This window comes from Pan paniscus, chromosome 20 (assembly GCF_029289425.2).
Source record: "Pan paniscus chromosome 20, NHGRI_mPanPan1-v2.0_pri, whole genome shotgun sequence".
In the NCBI taxonomy this organism is placed as follows: Eukaryota; Metazoa; Chordata; class Mammalia; order Primates; family Hominidae; genus Pan; species Pan paniscus.
In genome coordinates this window covers 52,341,884-52,366,232 of record NC_073269.2, presented here as the reverse complement: position 1 = coordinate 52,366,232, position 24,349 = coordinate 52,341,884, and the positions used below count along the sequence as shown (strand labels likewise).

The following is a 24,349-nucleotide window of genomic DNA, read 5'->3' as shown; positions in this document are numbered from 1 at the left end:
CATATCTGTCCCTGTAGCCATCAAATCTACGCTGTGCTGAAAAGCCTTCCTTCTTGTAATATCTTCTGGAAGGCCAGACTATCAACTGGATAGAGGTTTCCTGGGGAAGGAGGACAAGTGACTAGGAGGAGAAACGGGATGTGATGTTCATTTTATCAGCTGGGCTTTGATAAACTTATGGACAGTGAATCTGATAAGCAGCCTCCATGTGGGACCATATCCAGGCCGTAGCACTCTTTCCCTGCAGGAACAAGGTCAAGGAATTTATTCCACAATAGCATGGGGTCAACACCGATAAGAGCCTGCCACCGCTGCCAGGGTCCTGGAACGCTTCTGTGGACACCGCAGCTGGGTAATATCCCATCCAAAATTCTCCGGAGCGCCAGAGAAAACCGTCTAAAAGTGACTGCCAGGTGGCGCCCGACAAGTGGCGTGGACGGCACCAGGTCTGATCTGGGTCTTCGGGTCGGCGGGGGTGCCCTGCCTGCGGCCTGATCCACGGCCGTTTCCTGGTGCCCCTTGGACGGAGTTTCTTCACCCAGGGCTGTCGGCACGCAATCAGCCTGGCCCCAGTAGGGAGTCTTGGGGAAATTTGGGGCGAGCCTCCTGTGATCACTGGGCCCTGCCAAGCAAAGGACACACTCACCTCGAGCCTTCCTGGCTAGAACAGGAGGTTCCCGTGACCTGGAGAATGATTAGGAAATTTTCCCAGAGTCTCGTAAAGACTACCCAGCACCAGATGGGACCGAGGCCGGGCCGATGACGCCCACCATAGGCCTCTCAGGCCATCACTGATCTGTCCCTTCCTTCAGAGGGAGTCTTAAAAATTTCCCGGGGCTCATAGGACTGCCTGCCTGGCATGTGCATGACCTTGGGAGGCCGGGGTGCAAGGTGTGTGTAGGGGACCCTCTGTCGTCAACTTCAGTAAATCAAACCCATTTCATGGATAAACTTTAGTCAATGTTATAACAACAATAAACATCAGTAATAATAACAACAATAATAATAAAACGACCTCAATGATCCAAGCTCACTGTATAGAATGGGTATATTAACCAGGTCCAGTATTTTCAAAGCTCTGGGAATAAACAGGCTTCTCTGCAGAAGAACTTAAGGACCAGGTCTCCTCACATCCAACTTTTAGAAAGAGAGGTGCCCAGTATTGGCTCTGACCACGCTGTGTGACTGCTAGACTCCCACACCACCCTACAGTTCCCACCTTTATCCAGTAGAGGGAAGAGCCCAGGTTCCTTGACTTGGCAGCGGCTATCTGGATTTTCTAAGGGAGAAAGAGTGAAGGCGGGTGCCTAAATCTCCCCATCATTGCCTCCTCCCCATGTCTCTGATTCTGAGCACCCACAGTGGCCCTTCCCCAGGCTGGACTGGAGGCATGGCCCACCCTAAGGAAGGGCAGTAGACACAAGGAGACTGAGCTGGCAGGCAGAGAGAGGAGCAGCTGCCCAGAAAAGAAGAGAGGAACTGAGAGGGAGGGGGGTAGAAAAAAGGAAGAAACTATCAGCAGAGTGAACAGACAACCTATAGAATGGGAGAAAAATTTTGCAATCTATCCATATGACAAAGAGCTAATATCCAGAATCTACAAAGAACTTAAACAAATTTACAAGAAAAAAACAAAAAACCCATCAAAAAGTAGGCAAAGGACATGTTCAGACACTTCTCAAAAGAAGACATTTATGCAGCCAACAGACACATGGAAAAATGCTCATCATCACTAGTCATCAGAGAAATGCAAATCAAAACCACAATGAGATACCATCTGACGCCAGGTAGAACGGCAATCATTAAAAAGTCAGGAAACAACAGAAGATGTGGAGAAATAGGAATGCTTTTACACTGTTGGTGGGAGTATAAATTAGTTCACCCATTGTGGAAGACAATGTGGCGATTTCTAAAGGATCTAGAACTAGAAATACCATTTGACCCAGCAATCCCATTACTGTGTATATACCCAAAGGATTATAAATCATTCTACTCTAAACACACATGCACATGTATGTTTATTATGGCACTGTTCACAATAGCAAAGACTTGGAACCAACCCAAATGCCCATCAATGATAGACTGGATAAAGAAAATGTGGCACATACACACCATGGAATACTATGTAGCCATTAAAAAAAAGGCTTTTCAGGGACATGGATGAAGCTGGAAACCATCATTCTCAGCAAACTAACGTAAGAACAGAAAACTAAACACCACATGTTCTCACTCATAAGTGGGAGTTGAACAATGACAACACATGGACACAAGGAGGGGAACATCATACACCGGAGCCTGTCGGTGGGTGGGGGACTGGGGGAGGGATAGCATTAGGAGAAATACCTAATGTAGATGACGGGTTGATGGGTGCAGGAAACCACCATGGCACATGTATACCTATGTAACAAACCTGCACATTCTGCACATGTACCCCAGAACTTAAAGTATAATTAAAAAAGAAAAAAAAAGAAAAAGGAAAGCAGTGACATTGAAAGAAAGAGAGAGGCACATATAATTTTGAACTACCCAAGTAGACACCATGCATTTTGTGGGTGATTATGACCCACAAGCAAAATTATACATGTGTCGAATGCAATGAAAACCTTACCAGAACAAAATTAAAAGTGTGTCCAATAAAATTAGAATTAAATAATGAGAAAACGTGATCTCCATCATCACTGGAAAATTAAGAAATATGCTGAAAGATATCCCTTAAATCAAATAGGAACTCAAAAAGTAAATAACCAATTTTGGGGGCAAAAACCGATGCAACTAGAAGGGGAAAAAATGCTGAAAACCTAGAAGGCTGGAGAAATTAGAGAGGCATGGGAGTGATGGGACTGAGGAATTAGTAGAGAAGCGAAAGACAAGGAGAAACCTGTGACAAGAGTCTGCAAGGCTGGGCATGGTGGCTCATGCTTGTAATCCCAGCACTTTGGGAGGCCGAGGCAGGCAGATCACCTGAGGTCAGGAGTTCAAGACCAGCCTGGCCAACATCATGAAACTTCATCTCTACTAAAAATACAAAAATTAGCCAGGCATGGTGTCAGGCACCTGTAATCCCAGCTATTCGGAAGGCTGAGACAGGAGAATCGCTTGAACCCAGGAGGCGGAGGTTGCAGTGAGCAGAGATCACCCCATTGTACTGCAGCCTGGGTGACAGAGCGAGACTCCATCTAAAAAAAAAAAAGTCTGCCGAAAGAAGAGAGAGACAGAGTAGGGGAGAGACTGGGAGACAGAAGAGGAATCAGGAGAGACTGGGAGGGGTAGGCTGAGGCCCAGCCTGGGAGAGAGGAGAAAGAGTGGCTGGGAGGGAAGAAATGAGAGAGGGAGAGAAGGCTGGAGAGAGAGAGAGAGAGAATGGAAACTGGGAGAGTCTGTGATATGCTTTGGCTCTGTGTCCCCACTCAAATCTCATCTCGAATTGTAATCCTACATGTCAGGAGAAGGACCTGGTGGGAGGTGATTGGATGATGGGGGCGGTTCCTTCATGCTGTTCTCATGATAGTGAGTGAATTCTCATGAGATCTGATGGTTTAAAAATGTGGCACTTCCCCTGTCTTGCTCTCCTGCTGCCATGTATGACATGCCTTTGCTTCCCCTTTGCTTTCCACCATGATAATTGAGGTCGAGTTTCCCGAGGCCTCCCCAGCCATATGGAACTGTGAGTCAATTAATCTCTTTTGTTTATAAATTACCCAATCTCAGGTAGTAGCTTTATAGCAGTGTGAGAATGGAGTAATACAGTCTGGGAGAGATGGGGAGAAGTGGGAAGCATTGAGAAGAGTACGAGGAGAAAGGGAGAAAGGGATGAGGTGAGGAGAGACTAGAGAATGTAAGGAGAGACAAGAGAGATGACAAAGAGAGGCAGGAGAGATGGGGAGAAACCACAAGACAGAGGGCAGGAGTGTAGGGAGAGGAGGCAGGGAAAGGCAGGGCCACACTGACCCAATGTCCTTCAGCAGGTGGATGGAGAAACTAACGGCAGTACAGTCATCAGCAAAGTCCTGCTCGGCAATGAAAAGGGACGATCTGACACATGCAACACCGTGGCTGACACGTGCATCAAGAAAGAAAGGATCCAATCTCCAACTCACACAAGTTCAGTGCACTGAACGGATGGAGTTTACTGTACGTACATTATGCCTCAATCAACTCAGCTGACAAAAAAGGACTTGAGCTATGCCTGTCACATTATAAGTTTTTTCTTGTACTTGGCTCAAGTTTTCTTTTAGCAAATAGAAATTATGTCAAGATCTCAATATAAACAGTAATTAAGAATGCACTAAAAAAACACAAGCAAATTGTGAGAGAAAAAATGTTTTGGGCATCCAGAATTTTTTTTTTTTTTTTTTTGAGGCAAAGTCTTTCTCTGTTGACCAGGCTGGAGTGCAGTGGTGCGATCTTGGCTCACCACAACCTCCGCCTTCTGGGTTCAAGCAATTCTCTTGCCACAGGCTCCCTGGTAGCTGGGACTACAGGCATGCACCACCAAGCCTGGCTAATTTTTGTATTTTTAGTAGAGACGGGGTTTCACTATGTTGGCCAGGCTCATCTCGAACTCCTGACCTTGTGATCGGCCCACCTCGGCCTCCCAAAGTGTTGGGATTACAGGTGTGAGCCACTGCGCCTGGTCCAGAATTCTTTATCCACTGAAAATACCATTCAAAAATAAAGATATAAAATGAGTACATTTTTATGCACACAAAAGTTCAGGGAAATTGTTGCCAGTGAACATGTATATAGGAGATGCTAAAAGGAAAGCTCTTCCTAATGAAGGAAAATGATGTCTGACTGGAGACCAGATCTGGAGGGAGAAAGGAGAGGTGCTGGGAAGGTAATCAGGTTGTAACAATCCTACAAGTTCACCTTGCCCACTGCCCAGAGAGCCAAATATACTGAGAACAACCAGTATTGTTGCAAAGACTTTTGTTATTTCATGGCTAGCCAAGCAAGGAAAACAGAGAGAAACTCCTCAAACCCGTCTCTCCAAGAATTTGGGGGCCAGGGCTTTTTAAGGATCCTTTGACAGGCAGGGAGCTGGGAAACTGAAACAGTTGATGACATCACAGGGACGTCTAAAGTTGTCTTCACGCAGCTGAGTCAGTTCCTGGGAGGGAGTCTCAGGACCAGGCGGCAGCCCTGGGTCTGCCGAAGTGTTAAATCTGAAAACTCTCTCAAAGATCAGTGCTTTAGGTTTCACAATAGTGATGTGATCTACAGAGGTAGTTGGGGAAGTTATAAATCTTGCAACCCCCTGCTACGTGACTCTGGGGCAGGAAGCAACTTATAGAAAAACAAGTTAAGTGATGGCAGGTCATTGTTTGACCACGCCTATTCTTTAGCAAAATTCAAGTCCCCTTCCATAATTTTAAACTCACCTTATGAATGTGGCTTCAATCTCTGGACAAGAAGGAGGGTCAGTTTCCCTTGTCTGCAAGTTGAACTATAAGTTAAATTCCTCTCATAGTTATCTTGGTCTCTGTGCTGGAATAAGAAAAATAAATAAATAAATAAAACAGAAAACACACAACGCACAACCAAATGTAGCAGTGAGGCTGGAAGCAAGATGGAGTCAGTCATGTTTGATTTCTCTCCTTACTTATAATTCTGCAAAGGAGGTTTCAATGTTGGGATGGCAAATATTAAGTATCAACTTGATTGAATACAAGAATGCAAAATATTGTTGCTAGGTGTGTCTGAGAGGGCATTGCCAGAGGAGATTCACATCTGAGTCAGTGCACTGGGAGCAGCAGACCCACCCTCAATCTGGGGGGGCACCATCCAATCGGCTGCCAGCCCAGCTAGGAAAAGTAGGCCAAAGAAAACGGAATGAGTCAACTTGCTGAGCTGTCCAGGCCTTCATCTTTCTTCTGTGCTGGATGCGTCCCTGCTCTTGAACATCGAGACTTCAGGTTCTTCGACTTTTGGACCCTTGGACTTACACCAGTGGTTTGCCAGGTGCTCTCAGGGCTTCGGCCACAGACTGAAGCCTGCACCGTCAGCTTCACTGTCATATTTTTCAGGTTTTGGGACTCAGACTGAGCCACTGCTGGCTTCCTTGCTCCTCAGCTTGCAGATGCCTATTGTGGGACTTCATCTTACAGTCATGTGAGTCAATTCTCCTTAATAAACTCCCTTTCATATATACATATATCCTATTAGTTGTGTCCTCTAGAGAACCTTGACTAATACAAATGTAGTAAATATAAAAGGCTATTTTAAAATTATCAAAATACCGCTGGGCGCGGTGGCTCACGCTTGTAATCTCAGCACTTTGGGAGGCCGAGGCAGGCGGATCACAAGGTCAGGAGTTCGAGACCAGCCTGGTCAATATGGAGAAACCCTGTCTCTACTAAAAATACAAAAATTAGCAGAGTATGGTGGCAGGTGCCTGTAGTTCCAGCTACTCGTGAGGCTGTGGCAGGAGAATTGCTTGAACTCGGGAGGTGGAGGTTGCAGTGAGCTGAGATCGTGCCACTGCACTCCAACCTGGGCAACAGAGCGAGACCCTGTCTCAGAAAAAAAAAAAATCATCAAAATACCAGTGCCTCAGTAAAGCAGGTGTTTTCTTGGCTCTCAATCAAGATGGAGTTAGGGCTAGTCTGAATACGAAACTCCATTGCAGCATTCCTGTTTCTCATATATGAATATATACATCACAGATGTGTGTATTTGTCTTCTGGAGAGATGGTGAGGTGTTACCAATGAGAGGGAAAACCCTGGGGGAATCTCTATAATCTCTGCCACCCCCAACCAATAGCAATGTTTTTTTGTTTTTGCTTTTCTTGAGACACAGTCTCACTCTGTCGCCCAGGCTGGAGTGCAGTGGCACAATCTCAGCTCACTGCAACCTCCACCTCCCGGAATCAAGCAATTCTTATGCCTCAGCCCCCCGAGTAGGTGGGATTACAGGCATGCACCAACACTCCCGGCTAATTTTTGTGTTTTCAGCAGAGATGGAGTTTCATCATGTTGGCCAAGCTGGTCTTGAACTCCTGACCTCCCCTCCTGGCCTCCCAAAGGGCTGGGATTATAGGCATGAGCCACTGAGCCCAGCCCAACAGCAATGTTTGTCCTCAGATGCCACTGTTCAGTAAACGATCCACCCATCCTCATAAATGCTCTTCCATTCTACCCTCTTTCCTGCTGTGCTCGGATTCATCAGATCCGATGTGAAGCCTGACTGAGCAGAGTGGAGACCAGCAGCTGCACGTCAAGTAAGGAGGACCCCACCCGAGCCCAAGTCAGGCTGCTCAGATCCTTCCCCTCCTGCAAACCCCTGCCTCTCACAGACCCTGCACACCACAACCAGCTCTGCTCAGACTCCTGCACCCCTGCCTCTCACAGACCCCTCACCCCATGACCAGCTCTGCTCAGACTCCTGCACCCCTGCCTCACAGACCCCCCACCCTATGACCAGCTCTGCTCAGACACCTGCACCTCTGCAGCCCTGCCTCTCACAGACCCCGCACCCCATGACCAGCTCCGCTCAGAGCTCACCCTGCAGTCCTGCCTCTCACAGACTCTGCACCCCACAACTAGTTCTGCCCAGACCCCTGCATCCCTGCCTCTCACAGACCCCCCACCCCACAACCAGATCTGCCCGGACCCCTGCAGCCCTGCCTCTTTCTCCTCCTCTCCTCACCTATCCTCGTCTCTCCCACCCTGGTCTTCTCTCTCTGCCTCTTCTCTCTGCTCTATTCACTGTGTTGATGAAAAAACCAAACTCTGTAAAATATTTAAAGAGGTTTATTCTGAGCCAATGTGAGTGACCACAGTCTGGGGAACAGAGTCGAGGAAGTTCTGAGAAAGTGTGCCTGAGTTGGTCAGGTTACAGCTTGTTTTTATATATTTTAGGGAGACAGAAGCTACAGGCAAAGACATAAATCAATACATGTAAGGTATACATTGGTTCAGCCTGAAAATGCAGGGCATTTTGAAGTGGGGGCTTATGGGTCATTGGTGGATTCAAAGATTTTCTGATTGGTTGAAAGAGCTAAGCTATCTCTAAAGACTTGAAGTCAGTAGAAAGTAATGCTTGCGTTCAGATAAGGGAAGTTGTGGAAACCAAGGTTCTTTTTATGTAGATGAAATCTCAAGGTAGCAGGCTTCAGAGAGAATAGATGATAAAGGTTTCTTTTTAGACCTAAAAGGTGTCAGACTCTCATTTAATCTCTCCTAGATCTGGGAAAGACCTAGAATGGGAAGGAGATTCTGTACAGTTGTAAATTTCTCCCATAAAAAAATGTAGGGCCATTTTAAAATATGTCAAAGAATTATATTTTGGGGCAAAATATTTTGATTTCCTTCAGGGCTGGCTATCTGTAGTGTGATGTTATAAGACAGTCAGGTTGAAATTTGGTATCTTATTGTCACAGAGTCTGTTGTGTTAGCCTTACGATCTCTATTTTTTTTTCTTTTTGAGACAGAGTCTTGCTCTGTTGCCCAGGCTGGAGTGCAGTGGCACGATCTTGGCTCACTGCAACCTCCGCCTCCTGGGTTCAAGTGATTCTCTTGCCTCAGCCTCCTGAGTAGCTGGGATTACAGGCATGCGCCACCATGCCCGACTAATTTTTGTATTTTTAGTAGAGACAGGGTTTCATCATGTTGGTCAGGCTGGTCTCGAACTCCTGACCTCATGATCCACCCGCCTCGGCCTCTCAAAGTGCTGGGATTACAGGTGTGAACCACCACACCCGGCCACGCTCTCTATTTTAATGTTAATGATGGTCAGTTGTGCCTAAACTCCAAGAGGGAAGGGATTGAACACAAGGGGTGTCTGACCTCCCTTCCCATCATGGCCTGGAATTTAGTTTTTCAGATTTCTCTTGGGTCCCCTTGGCCAAGAGAGGCTCTGTCCAGTTGGTTGGGGAGCTGAAGATTTTATTTTTGGTTTAGAGCTCCTCCTGGTCTCTCACTGCCCCACTGCATCTCCCAGCCCATCTGCAGTGCCCCTCATCTCCCCCAGCTGCAGCCTCCATCCTCACCCTCCTGTGTCCAGGTGCAGGTGGAATCACAGGACAGCAGGGAGTGAGGGGTAGGAGGACTCTCCAAAGGGATTTGGAAGGGTCCCTGGACCCTAAAATGTTGGGGCTCTTGACTACCTTGGACCATGTCCCCCAGAGTTTTCTCATTCTTTCTCATTCTTTGATGGCCTGATGTGCATAATTACATCTTTTTTTATTCTTATGTGGAGTATTTTATATATAATGCGTATATATATATATATGTATATATATATTACATTGCCTGATTCATAGTTCAGTACACATTTGATAAAGGATTAAGTAAACTATCTGTATATTGTTTTGAGACGGAGTCTCACTCTATCATCCAAGCTGGAGGATAGTGGCACGATCTCAGCTCACTACAACCTCTGCCTCCCAGGCTCAAGTGATCCTCCCACCTCAGCCTCCCCAGTAGCTGGGATTATAGGTGCCCACCACCACACCGCTAATTTTTGTATTTTCAGTAGAGACAGGGTTTCACCATGTTGGCCAGGCTGGTCTCGAACTCCGCCTCAAGCAATCTTGCCACCCCAGCCTCCCGAGTAGCTGTAACTACAGGTTTGCACCACCATGCCCAGCTATTTTTTTTGTTAGTAGAGGACAGGTCTTTTGAAACAATCCAGTCAAACAAAATTAAGGGCTAAAAAAGAATGAAGAATGAGCAAAACCTTCAAGATATCTGGAACCACATAAAGTGATAAGGGCAGTGGGTAGGGTAATGCGTGTGCTTAGAAGAGCTTGGAATCCCCTTTTCTTCTCCCAAATGGGCAATAGATTCAGTCACATTGCCTCCAACTTGGCCTGAATGTGGGGGTGCAGCCCAGTGATAAACTGAAAATGGTGCTTTCGGCCTTGGACCAGAGAGGATGGGGCGCCTCTCAGGCAAGCAGCATGGGCAACAGGCTGGAGGGAGTGTGGTCCGGTCACATCGCAGTCTCAATAGCAGCCTGCTGCAGGGTGACAGGGACCCTCCCAGGGGTGAATGACAGCCCCTAGGATCCCCACTTCCCCCTAGGAGCAGCACCCACATGTGTAGATCCCTGGAATCTGGGCTCTCAAATGGCTCCCAGTTGAGGTTATTCCAAGTTCAGATGCCTGTGGGCTTCTGTGAGGGCTCCCTTTCTGCAGCAATGGCCCTGTGCAATCTTTAGGCAGCTCCGCATGTCAGGCCTGTGGCCTTAGTGGTTGAGGGTTTCTCCCAGAGTCAAGATCATAAAAGCTCATTTTGGATCCCTGCGGGTTTCTCTCTCACTGTTTTCCTGCATCCCAGAGCATCTCCAGCTCTTAGTGTGTCCCCAAGTGGGCGAGTGGCCTCAAACCCTCTTATTACTTACTTCTGCTGTTTCCTGTCTCTTGCCTGGTCAATGCTAGAATTCTCTCCTAAACAATATATTCAAAATGTGAATATTTACTTCCTGTTTTTGTTCCTCTCTGCAGAAGAGGCACATACTACCTGCATCTAGTCATCCAATTGGATCCTTCTCCAGTTTTTTCTTTTCTTTTCTTTTCTTTTTTTTGGCATTAATTTTGATTTTTAAAAATAGTGCCGGGCCGGGAGCGGTGGCTCACGCCTGTAATCCCAGGACTTTAGGAGGCCGAGGCGGGCAGATCACGAGGTCAGGAGTTCAAGACCAGCCTGACCAACGTGGTGAAACCCCATCTCTACTAAAAAACAAAACAAAACAAAAATTAGTCGGGCGTGGTGGCATGCACCTGTAATCCCAGCTACTCAAGAGGCTAAGGCAGGACAATCGCTTGAACCAGGGAGGTGGAGGTTGCAGTGAGCTGAGATTGTGCCACTGAACTCCAGCCTGGGTGACAGAGCGAGACTCCATTTCAAAAAAAAAAAATAGTGCCAGGCACGGTGGCTCATGCTTGTAATCCCAGCACTTTGGGAGGCCGAGGCAGGAGGATCACTTGAGGTCAGGAGTTCGAGACCAGCCTGGCCAACATGGTGAAACCCCGTCTCTACTAAAAATACAAAAAAATTAGCCAGGTGTGGTGGCGGGCGCCTGTAATCCCAGCTGCTCGGGAGGCTGAGGCAGGAGAATCGCTTGAACCTGGGAGGCAGAGGTTGCAGTGAGTAGAGATCATGCCATTGCACTCCAGTCTGGGTGACACAGCGAGACTGTCTAAAAAAAAAAAATTGCACAAAGTATTACTTATCTTATTCATTTTTTGGCACAAAGTATTACCTTACTCATTTTTTGACACCCTCTTAAATTTTGCACCACAGATGTATACCTCTCTCATTCAACTCTATTCCCTGCCCTGCATGGAGGCATTGTAGAGTGATGTTTAAGAACCTGGGCTCTACAGTTAGATACCTTGGGTTCAAATGCTGATTCTGATTCTTACTATCTTTGTAGTCCTGAGTCAGCTACTTAACCTCACTGTGAATTATTCAATTTTATTATCTGTAAGTTTGAAATAGGAATTAGTATTAACAGATAAATGTGTTGGGAGAATAAAATAAGGTAATACATATAAGAAAATGAGGGTAATATTTTGGATATATTATGTGCTCGATAAGTGTTAGTCATTATTATTTTTCAGAGACAGATTCATGTATTAATATATTACTTCTCTGGGAGGAATATATAGACCAAGTTATGAATAATTTACTAATTTTTAAAAACTCTTCTATCATTCTTGCACTTCTCAGACTTCAAATATCACAATATTTGAACACCCAGATTCTTGACAAGCAAGCTTTAAAGATTTTAAAATTCAGATAATTGGTCTTGGTTTGTAGTAATATCAGACCTGGTAATTTGGATCAATCCTTTTGCTAAAGACAATAAAAGAAGCTGAACAAAATACAAAAACATCTTAAAAGCATCAATGACCTAACAAGGTAATGAGCAATTACCAAGCCACATTCCAGAAGAGGATGGGAATTTAGAGAGTTAATCTGGGAATTTGGTTGGAGTCACCTGCCAATTCCAAAGAGGGTCTGAGAGACTGGGCTGCATTTTTGACAGCTCCCAACCCCAGGGTTAGAAGCATAAATGTCAGAGGATATCAAGTGTGGGGAGCACTGGGGAAAGGTCTTTCCTATTGCCCTACCCACTCCTCATACATTTATTATATGGAGGTGCCTTTACTTGTCACTAGGGAAAATTGAGGATGAGTCCTCAATGTTTTCCCACCAACATCCAGTTTTTCCATGATTGGGAAACTTCCAGCTATGCTGAGGGTGTTACCAGCCACTTATTTCTTTCCCACCTGATATTTTATTCCTCCTCCCTCTATGTAGTTTTTGTTCTGGAAAAACAGGGAGGAAGAGTTCTTACATAATTGTAATCTCGTGTCAGATCTCAGGATGTGGATCTCCAGAGCCAGCCACAAGGGCGGGTCCCCTGCACTTAGAAGGGCCCGGTGTTGGTTTTATGCTTTGCTGTCACTGTGTTGAAATCCAAAACACATATTAAACAAGCAGCGCTGCGTGTTCACTTTGCACTGAGCCCTGAAAATTCTGTGGTCGGTCCTACCTCAACTCCAGGTCCTGTGATAGCTCACTTGTGCTTTTCTGGGTGAGGAATAGGTGGGTCTGTATTCGCCAGTGCTAAGTCCTTTCTCAGCCCAGGCAGCCAGGGGTGCTACCTGCTCATCTGTCCTCTTTCTGCTCCCTCCTCTAGGTGGCCTTCCAGGACTTGACTCCATATGCATGTTCTCGTCCATGGGCTCATACCCAGTCCAAAGGACTTTACCCCAGCTCCACCTTTGCCCAGACACACTTGAGGCTGCAGGGTTTTGGTAAGAACACAACTGCCAGATCAATAATTGCATACGAAGTATCAAACTCTGTTTTGATTTGCCCCAATAAAGATACAACATCTGGCACAGCATCTGTGGTTGGGGCACAATCTAGCTCTGGTTATGAAAGTTTACAATTTCCTGCCCTTGTCTGTGATACAGTTTGGATGTGTGTCCCCTCCAACTCTCATGTTAAAGTGTGATCCCCAATGTTGGAGGTGAGGCCTGGGGAAGTCTTTTGGTCGTGGGAGGAGATTCCTCACAAATGTCTTGGTGCCCTCCCCATAGTAATAAGTGAGTTCTCACCCTGTTACTTTGTGCAAGAGCTGGTGACTTGAGTCTGACATCTCTCCTGTTCTCTGTCTTGCCATGTGACGTGACTGCTCCTCCTTTGCCTTCTGCCATATTGTAAGCTTCCCAAGGCCCTCACCAGAATCAGATGCTGGCACCATGCTTCCTGTACAGCTTATAGAACCGTGAGCCAATTAAATCTCTTTTCATTATAAATTGCCAAGCCTCAGGTATTCATTTATAGCAATGCAAATGGACCAACAGAAGTAGTCTGCTTTATGATGGGTCAGAACGTGAATCACATGAGGATACGACAGTGCTTGTTATTCCTGAATTTTCCACATCATACAATTCACCTTCTGGGCTCCATATAGGGGAAGTGATTCTGGAAAACGTGGTTCCCACTTCAGAAGGAACAGTGGTGTTGGGGACACGTTGACAACAGAAAGTCTAGCACAGTCCACCCCCATTCAAAAATAAGCATCTATAGACATTTTCAACTTCCAAATAAAAGCAGCAACAATACTATTTTCCACCTAATGTGATGCAACTATTCATTTTACAACCCAAAGACCTTTAATCTTCTCTATGGAAGAGATATTTGAAAATGCTAGTCCGTCTCCCAGATGACTAACAACCCCTTTTGCTATTTCATGCTATAAATACTAAGGATCAACCAATATAAACCTATATTAGATAGAAGGGTATGAAGGCATTCAGACAAAAAGCAGAGGACTCAGTTAATACAGAAACTATATTCACATCAGCTGGGCATGGTGGCACATGTCTGTAGAGCTACTCAGAGGGCTGAGGTGGTAGGATTGCATGAACCTGGAAAGTGAAGGTTACAGTGAGCCGAGATCGCACCACTGCACTCCAGCCTACATGACAGAGCGAGACCTTGTCTGAAAAAAAAATATATATATACACATCAAAGTGAGGAAGATTATATAAATATCTAACTTAGTCCTTGTTTCAGCAGCTGGCCTTGAGGCTAAAGCTGGCATTTAAAAATTTCTTCTTTCAAGTTAGACACAGTGGCACATGCCTGTAATCCCAGCTACTCAGGTGGCTGAGGTGGGAGGCTCACTTGAGTTCAGGAGTTCAAGACCAGCCTGGGGAACGTAACAAAACTCCACCTGAAAAAAAATTTCTTCCACTATCCATTCCATAATCCCTAAGCTCTCAGCAAACACCTCAACTGGCTGTGATTTTTTAACCTGGTGAAGTTACTCACATCTTCATGAAGTATACATTCCCTCAGGAGTCCTTCCTGTAATGGATTATCATCATTTTCCCATGTTTTACAATGGGATGTGGGAGTTCTAAGAGGCATCCCACAGAATGCCTTGTGTGAGTGGTATAGTTATACTCTCTTCTGCTGATTGTGTAGTAACTACCCAATTCCCCCCTTGATAATCAGGACAATTTGCCACTTTTTACCATCAGGCTTTACACGAATTTCTTCTACCTTAGACTATATAACCATTCAGTTACATCCAGGATAATGGCTTCCACTTCCAAAGTCCGTATCTCTGGAGTCAACAGCAAGAACACTTCCTGCCAAGGACTACTCCAGATTTTTGCATGCTTAATCCAAAGCAAAAATAAGACCTTTTGAATTAGGGATGTTTCTATCATTAATCTTCATCACACATAATTTTTTTTTTGCAATTCAGATTCCTGGTGAAAGTTCTTCAGAGCTTCAAATTCCTTCTGGTGTAACAATATATTATTTGCACCAATTTTACCTGTATGGCACCCACTTTTCATTCTTATAAAACTTATCACTTGGTAAAAAAAATTCTCACTTTTCCTGAATGTCCTGTTGGTTCCTTGTAATATCCTCCATCTAGGCCATTCAACAGGGTGAGCTTCATACTGATGGGGAGTTCAAGAAGGGAGTTATCAAAAGATAAAGTAAGTGTACTCGCATTTTCTCCTTGAGAGGTTGGGTAAGTCAACGATAGACTAGACCTATGGAATATGAGAAACAGCAGGCTGTCCCTATAAGGTAGGAGACTGCTGAGAGCTATGCTGAGTCCAAGGAAGAGAAAGCAGTTGTAAAATGTACTCAGAGTTAATTTGCCCTGACAGAAAATGGAGATAGAGAAAAATAAGACACAATACTCTGAAATGTGCATCTCCATGTCATTCCATGAATGGTATGGTCTAAGTTTGTTTTCTCAGTACAGATTATCTTCGAACTCACCTGAGTGAGCAAGTCACCACTCTTGCCGAGTAGCTTCTTCTCTCTGTCAATCTGAACCCCACCCATAATCTGGTCTTGAATAGCACCTCCCTCTGGCTGACTCCCCTTGACTTAGCTCCTGGCTCTTGACCCAGAAAGTGACTCATTCAGGCTATCACTTATCGGGGGAAGCAGCCCCTGATAATTCAACGTAGGCTGTTTTCTGTTTTCCCTAAGTGTCGGCCAGTCTGGGAAATAAAGGGAAAGAGTACAAAAGAAAGAAATGGTAAAGCTGGGTGTCTAGGGAAGACATCACAGGTCGGCAGGTTCCATGATGCCCCGAGCCGTAAAACCAGCAAGTTTTTATTAGCAATTTTCAAAGGGGAGGGAGTGTACAAATAGGGTTTTATTAGCAATTTTCAAAGGGGAAGGAGTGTACGAATAGGGTGTGGGTCACAGAGATCACATGCTTCAAGGGCGACAAAAGATCACAAGGCAGAAGGTCAGGGCGAGATCACAAGGTCAGGGCGAAACTAGAATCACTAATGAAGTTTCATGTCCCGCCGTGCACACACTGTCATTGATAAACATCTTAACAGGGTTCAAGAGCAGAGAACCGGTCTGACTAGAATTCGCCAGGCTGGAATTTCCTAATCCTAGCAAGCCTGGGGGCGCTGCAGGAGGCCAGAGCGTGTTTCATCCCTTATCTGCAACTGCATAAGGCAGACACCCCCAGAGCGGCCATTCTAGAGGCCCCCCTGGGAATGCATTCTTTTCCCAGGGCTGTTAATTATTAATATTCCTAACTGGGAAAAGAATTCAGCAATATTTCTCTTACCTGTTTTCGGTAATAAGAGAAATATGGCTCTGTTCTGCCCAGCCCACAGGCAGCCAGACTTTAAGGTTATCTCCCTTGTTCCCTGAAAATCACTGTTATCCTGTTCTTAAGGTGCCCAGATTTCAAATTGTTCAAACACACATGCTTTACAAACAATTTGTGCAGTTAACGCAATCACCACAGGGTCCTGAGGCAGCATATATCCTCAGTTTATGAAGATGATGGGATTAAGAGATTAAAGTAAAGATAGGCATAGGAAATTATAAGAGTATTGATTGGGGAAGTGATAAATGTCCATGAAATCTTCACAATTTATGTTCTCTGTTACGGCTTCAGCAGGTCCCTCCATTCGGGTTCCCTGACTTCCCACAACAATCACTGATACACAACAGTGAGTGACACCAACACAAGGAGTCTCAAGCTTGAGAGCCCGATTCTTACTCTCTCTCGGTGCACCCACTTAGTAAGCTACCCTGGACATGTCATTTAGCTATCCCTATTTTATTTTTCATATCTCCCATATGGTGCCATGGAGCCCTTGCATCCCCCTTCTAGCCACCCAGAATGTTCAGAAACTGAGCTAGTCATTCAATTTCTACTACTTGGGCAGAAAATCTGAGATCAATTTGGAATGTTTCTTGCAGGACATTAGCAAAGATCTCAGCTAGGTACTATTTATTTGAAAGCAAATCATACAAATACTTGAAAAGATTAAATTCTGGCAATTCTAGGGAGTTATCTCCATTTTTTTTTTTTTTTTTTTGAGACGGAGTCTCACTCTGTTGCCTAGACTGCAGTGCAATGGCACGATCTCAGCTCACTGTAACCTCTGACTCCCGGGTTCAAGCAATTCTCCTGCCTCAGCCTTCTGAGTAGCTGGGACTACAGGTGCCCACCACCACACCTGGTTGATTTTTGTATTTTTAGTAGAGACGGGGTTTCTCCTTATTGGCCAGGGTGGTTTTGAACTCCAGACCTCAGGTGATCTGCCCACCTCAGCCTCCCAAAGTACTTTATTTAAATAAAGGCATTATTCTTTGCTCACCCATTTTCTCATACAATTATTCCTAGTTTTGTTCTCATTAGGTCTCCAACACTATCACCAATACAGATTTATTTATCCACCTTGAAAATAACTATTCACTCTCTCTCTCCACTTTCTTCTTTTGAGTGGCATTATTTTTGCTTTAGAGTGTATGGCCTTTATTTTACTTTGTATTTTTATGGTCATTGTTCTTTCTCTATCACTGCATTCAATTGAAACAATGTTGATATTTCTACTGTCTTCAGGTTGATTCACCTAATTTAGTCCACTGAAATTCAATTTATATTGGATTGGGCAATTCTATTTTTAAGGTCTTAAAGATTTCTGAAAACATTTTTAATTTATTGTATTTTTTAGAGATAGAGTCATGCTCTGTTGCCCAGACTGGAGTGCACTGGTGCAATCATAGCTCACTGCAGCCTTGACCTCCTGGCTCAAGTGATCTTTCAGCCTCAACCTTCTGAGAAGCTAGGACTACAGGTACATGCCACCAGACCTGGCTAATTACAAAAGAAAAATTTGTGGAGCTAGGGTCCCACTACGTTGGATATAGCAACCAGTGGGCAAACAAACACATAGTTTCCAAATAATCTTAGTGGAGAAAAAAGGTACACATATACATACACATACATATACACACACACACACACACACACACACTCAATCTACTGATCTATTCAGGAAAAATAAGTACAGAAAAAAAAACAGGGAAAAAAATTACACCATGTAGGGTATGCCAACCTTAAAGGAAGAAGCTGAAGCAAAATTATATAAGTAGAACTTTATTTGGGCCAAGCTTGAGAACTGCAACCTGGGATCATGGATGCAAGTTGCAGTGAATGCACATTCTGCTTAGCAGCAGTTACAAGTGGATGTTTAAAGGCAAAAAAGGGGGACAAGCAGTGGGGTTGATACAAAGTTGTTTGTCAGGAGTTTTCATGGGTTTACAGAAATGGCACTGGTTAGTGACTGGCTACATATTATTAAGTTATAGGGTGTGGGTTATAGTGTCAGGTGTGGCATTATTAGGTTAATTTATGGCTACTTGTGGCAATAGCAAGCAGTTTCCAGAGATGAAGATATAGCTCAAAGGGAGGAGTATGACATGATTGGATGTCTCATTTTAATGCCTCTCTGGGCCTGAAAATTGAAAATATTTTCATTCCTTAGATAAAAGTTCTTTTCTCAAAAACATAAGAGTGAAATGCTTTAAATAAGACCAGACATTTGCCCAGCAACTGCCTGTCCAAACTCAAAACTGATGCCACCCTTGTTATTAATCTTTTTAACCAACGATAATGTTTTTCAAAACAATCATGTAATCCTTGTCTGGGTATGGCAGCTCATGCCTGTAATCTCAGTGCTTTGGGAGGCCAAGGCAAGAGAATCATTTGAGGCCAGGAGTTTGAGACCAAGGTGGGCAACACAGCGAGACCCAGTCTCTACAAAAAATACAAAAATTAGCTGGCATGGTGGTATGTGCCTGTAGTCCTCGGTATTCACGGCTTTGACTTTGTTTTAGCCTTTCCTCCTTCTAGATAACACATATTAAGATATCATAGTAGGACACTTAGGCTGCCATAACAAAATACCACAGACGGGGTGGCTTAAACAACAGAAGTTAATTTTCTCACACTCTGGAGGTTGGAAGTCTAAGATCAAGGTGCTGGTCAATGCCGTTTCTGTTGAGGGCTCTCTTTCTGGCCTGCAGACAGCCGCCCTCTCACTGTGTGCTGACATGGCCTCTTCTTTTGCATGTGCAGGGAGAGAGTACAAGCTCTCTGGTGGCTCTTCTTATAAGGACACCAATCCTATCAGGTCAGGGCCATACCCTTATGACCTCAAGCACTTCCTTAGAGGCTCCACATTCAATTACAGCTACAGTGGGTTTCAGGGCTTCAACATATAAATTTTGAAGAAGACATAAACACTCAGTCCATAATAGATAATGTATTTTTGTCCAGTAAAGTGTGAGCCCTGGTCCCCATCCATATCGGTAGGGGATGCCATATGCTGCACACAGCTGCTCTAGTCTTTTTATGGTGGTTTTCTGGGTGGCACGCTTGCTGGGATATGCCTGCATTAGCCCCATTGTAGGGGTCTGCACAAGTCAAGGCATAGCAGCAGCCATCAGATACGGGCAAAGGTCCTATATAGTCTACCTGCCACCACGGAGCCAGGCTCCGACCCTGGCTGATCTGCCCAGTATCATGCAGCAAGGGGCTGCGGCTCTCCTGCACACACATAGGACATTATTGACAGATGCGTACTATGTCTTTATGTCATAGTGGTGGGCACCAGTTCTTCACTGTGGCCCAAAGGGTACCTGTTGCGGGAAGTCAGGGACCCCCAAACGGAGGGACCGGCTGAAGCCATGACAGAAGAACGTGGACTGTGAAGATTTTATGGACATTTATTAGTTCCCCAAATTAATACTTTTGTAATTTCTTATGCCTATCTTTACTGCAATCTCTAAACATAAATTGTAAAGATTTCATGGACACTTACCACTTCCCCAATCAATACCCTTGTGATTTCCTATGCCTGTCTTTACTTTAATCTCTTAATCCTGTCAGTTGAGGAGGATGTATACCATTCCAGGACACTGTAATAATTGCGTTAACTACGAAAATTGTACAGCATGTGTGTTTGAGCAATATGAAATGCGGGCACCCTGAAAAAAGAACAGGATAACAGCAATTGTTCAGGGAATAAGAGAGATAACCTTAAACTCTGATCTCCAGTGAGTGGGGCAGAACAGAGCCATATTTCTCTTCTTTCAAAAGCAAATGGGAGAAATATCACTGAATTCTTTTTCTCAGCATGGAACGTCCCTGAGAAAGAGAATGCGCACCTAGGGGTAGGTCTCTGAACTGGCCCCACCCCCGGGGCGTACCTGTCTCTTATGGTCGAGATTGCAGAGGTGAAATAAACTCCAGTCTCCCATAGCACTCCCAGGCTTATTAGGAAGAGGAAATTCCCACCTAATAAATTTTGGTCAGACCGGTTGATCTCAAAACCCTGTCTCCTGATAAGATGTTATCAATGACAGTGGTGCCTAAAACTTCATTAGCAATTTTAATTTCACCTCAGTCCTGTGGCCCTGTGATCTCACCCTGCCTCCACTTGCCTTGTGATATTCTATTACCCTGTTAAGTACTTGATGTCTGTCACCCACACCTACTCTTACACTCCCTCCCCTTTTGAAAATCCCTAATAAAAACTTGCTGGTTTTTGTGGCTTGTGGGGCATCACGGATCCTACCAATGTGTGATGTCTCGCCCGGACGCCCAGCTTTAAAATTTCTCTCTTTTGTACTCCGTCCCTTTATTTCTCAAGCCAGCCAATGCTTAGGAAAATAGAAAAGAACCTACATGATTATCGGGACAGGTCCCCCGATAGGTATCTTGTTCTTAATGTCCTTTTTGTTAGCCAGTGGGCCACATCTTCTGTTTCTAACACCTTTTTGGAAGTTAGAAACAGAACTTCCTCCAGTAGGTCAATGAGGGATAGCTAGTCCACCTGCTGATTTCCAGGTGGTACAGGTGCTGTGCAGGCATCCACATGCTAGGCCATTATATGCATGTCCCAGATACAATGGAGAATGTGCTTCCACATGTCAGCCTCCCCAAAGGGGGTGGCCAGCTACCATCCAATCCGGTGTTTCCCACTGTAGTAGCAACATGGTAAGTCCCTTAAAGATGGACCAGCTATTGATGCACAGGACTATTGGGTCCGGCTCACAGAAGAGACAATCCAGGTGGCTCACAGCTCAGCCCATTGGCTATTATGTCCTTTGCCTGTATCAAGCCGGATACTATCAGTGGATGGCTGGATGGCCATGGCTATCCAAGTGCAGGCATTGCCTCGTGACAAGCCACCTTTGTACCAGGCCTGGTCAGAAATTGGGCCCTGTCCCTCTTGCATGAGGAGGTAATTTGTGGAGGCTCAGTGTCTGTGTCAAAGGCCCTCCTTCAGCTGTCATGTAGGTGACAGGGCCACGCACCAAATGGAGCCCTGTGCTAGTTAATGTGCTCCCTGTGCTAGTTAATGTGCTCCTCTGTGCAAGCATGCATGCTATTTGGCCACACACTGTGTCTGGGCATTCCCAGACTTTGGTTTCTGGAAGGTGTCCTTCAGCCAACCTGCTATGGGGTGCTGGCTGCAGACTAGAATGGGACCCCCTTTGTAACATCCTCCCCTTGTTGTAAGGCATGATATGTAGTGTAGCATTGTTCATCCATGATTCTACAGATAACTTCAGCACCCTTCCATAGTTGGGACCGGAATACTACAGGCACATATCTGTGTCCTTGCCTTTGCCACAGGCTGCGCCCAAACCTCTTGGAGTAACTGGCTATGTCAAATTTACAAGGCCGTCCCTGCCCTAGAACACCCAAGGTTTGTATTCACTTCACTGTGAGTTTAGCTTATCCAAAGGCATCATCCTCCTTTGTGGACCAGTCCCAGTGGGCCCCTTTCTTGACTAAGCAGTACAAGGGCCTAACAAGTTGGGCCACATGGGGAATAAAAAGACACCAATACCCTAGAAGGCCTAAGAAGGTTTGCAACTGCTTTGGTGTGGTAGGACATGGTTAGGCCTACACCATATCTATAATGACAGATGGAACAACTTTAGTCTTACCTGACCAGATGACACTCAAGTATTTGATTGATAAGCCTGGACCCTGAACTTTGTCTACATTGACCGCCCATCCTCTGTTCACGAAGTGAGACAGCAAGGTGGGGCCTGCAGTTTCTAAGCTGAAAAAAGACTCAGAAGTTAGTGATATCATCAATGTAATGGAAAACACATGCCTTCTCCAGAGCACTCCATCTACTCAGGTCAGCAGCCACTATGAGGTTATGTAAATATCCCTCACGCAAGACGTAAAGGTCTATTGTTCTCCTTTACCAGGTGACTGTAAATTGGTCTTGACCCTCTGAGGAAATGGGGATGCTGCAGAAGACACTGGCTAAATTGATAAAATGGTATGTACCAAGTGCATCTCCTATCCTCATCAGGAAGCAGGTGATCAACTGGGGCCTCCAGCCACCCCTGCTGATGTTCTCCAGCTGACAGAGGTTTGAATTCTCCCTGGGATGGAACCCCCAGAGGGAGGGGTGGGCTGCCATCTTTGCTGTTTGGGTAACTTAGCTGTTTCGGTAACTTAGCTGTTTCAGCCTTTGGGTATTGGAGAGTCTGAGCTGACTGGGGGCAGAAGAGGTCCCCCCGCACAGCACAGCTGCTCCACCAAAAGGTGGTCAGACTTCTTCTTTAAATGGGTCCCTGATCCCATTCCTCCTCACTGGGTGGAATGTCCCAACCAGGACCTACAGTCACCCCTGTTTGTGTTCTCCATCCTACAGAGATTTGTAACCTCCCTGGGACAGAGCTCCCAGAGGGAGAGACGGGCCACTATCTTTGCCATTTAGATGACTTAGCTGTTCCAGCCTTTAGGCCTCAGAGTATCTGAGGAACCAGGGGCTGACATGGACCCCCAGCACAGCACAGCTGCTCTACCAAAACATGGCCAGACTGTTTCTTTAAGCAGGTCCCTGATCCCATTCCTCCTCACTGGGCAGGACCTCCCAAATGGGGTCTTCAGCCACCTCCTACAGGTGCCTTTGCATTGGCAACAGGCCTGTATCATCCTGGGATGAAGCTTCAGGGAGGGACTGCTGCTATTTTTGCTGTTTCACAGTCTTCACTGGTGATACCTCCAGGTACTGGACTATCTGAGGCAACTAAGGACTGGAGCAGGCCCCCAGAATACCACAGCAGCCCGACAGAAAAGAGGACAGACTGTTACATTGGTGCCCATTCCCATGTCTCCTCATCAGGCAGATTCTCCAAGCCTAGGCCTCCAGCCACCCCCTGCCAGAGCTATGAAGCCAGTAGCAACTCAGCAACTCCATGAACAGAGCCTCCAGTGCCATCTGAAAGCCTCTCTGCCACTGCCTCTGCAGTGGAACTGTCCTTGCCACCCTCAGACTAACAAAGGAGCAAGGGCCCTAAGTGCTTTATTCACACCTCCAACAAGCTGCAGTCAATCCAAGGAGAGGAGATCAGTCTGTTTCCCATGGGTCCCATACTCCCTCTCCCACTGCTCATCACCAGGCAGGGAACCCCTGGCATGGACCCACGGCACAGATGCTCCACCTTGGGCTGACTGCACTGAGTGACTGCTGACCTTCATCTCTCTGGAATGGAGCCCCCAGGAGACAAGCAAACAACCCTTGGCCACAACCACTAATAAGATCCCTTCCTCTGCTGCTTCCAACTTGAGGAAGGAACATAAACACTGAGATCACCCCAGAGTTCCAGTGGGCAGCCCAGGAGTCCCAAGTCATAATCACAGCCAGCACTCAAGAGGGAGAGGAACCCACACTTTCAGAGCATTGTGAGAAAACACAGCTGCAACTGTGAGGAAACATAGGGGAGCCATACAACTGACCAATAAGCCTAAGTGCCACCTGCTGGATCACACCCCAAAGCTTCAACATAAATAATACCTTACTAACATATCCAGCCTCTGAAACCAGAGACAAGAAGTCAGCTTCAAATAAAGACCCCACACAAAGCCTCAGCCCAGGGAAAACATTCAGAAAAGAAGTCTATTGACTGTACTTAATCTACACTGAGGTTAAAGAAACACCCACACACAGAGATGAGAAAGAAGCAATGCAAGAACTCCAGTAACTCAAATGGCCAGAGGGTCATATGTCCTCCAAACGACCACACTAGTTCTGCAACAAGAGTTATGAACCATGCTGAACTAGCTGAAATGACAGAAGTAGAATTCAGAATACAGATAGAAACAAAGATCACTGAAATTCAGGATGGCGGCAAAACCCAATCCAAGGAAAACAAGAGTCACAATAAAGTGATACAAGAACCAAAGGACAAAATAGCTGGTATAAAAAAGAACCTAACAGGTCTGACAGAGCTGAATAACACAACACAAGAATTTCACAATGCAATCACAAGTATTAACAGTAGAATAAACCAAGCTGAGGAAAGAATCTCAGAACTTGAAGACTGGTTCTTTGAAATAAGAGAGTCAGACAAAAATAAAGAAAAAAATAAAAATAAAAATAAATGACCAAATCTCCAAGAAGTATGGGATTATGTAAACAGGCTAAATTTATGAATCACTGGCATCCCTGAAAGGGAGAGGGAGAAAGCAAACAACTTGGAAAACATACTTCAG

The 24,349-nt window shown here is 45.4% G+C and overlaps 1 long non-coding RNA gene across 1 annotated transcript in view; it reads right to left on the bottom strand.

The window, feature by feature from the left end:
* Positions 1-22,294, bottom strand: part of LOC129394706 (uncharacterized) — a 44,883-nt gene extending 22,589 nt beyond the window's left edge. The window contains exons 1-2 of the long non-coding RNA XR_008622046.2: positions 13,077-22,294; positions 5,382-5,487 (exon numbers count right to left, since the gene is read on the bottom strand). This is a non-coding gene — a long non-coding RNA (uncharacterized LOC129394706). The remainder of the gene's footprint in view (positions 1-5,381; positions 5,488-13,076) is intronic.
* Between the last annotated feature and the right edge of the window lie 2,055 nt (positions 22,295-24,349).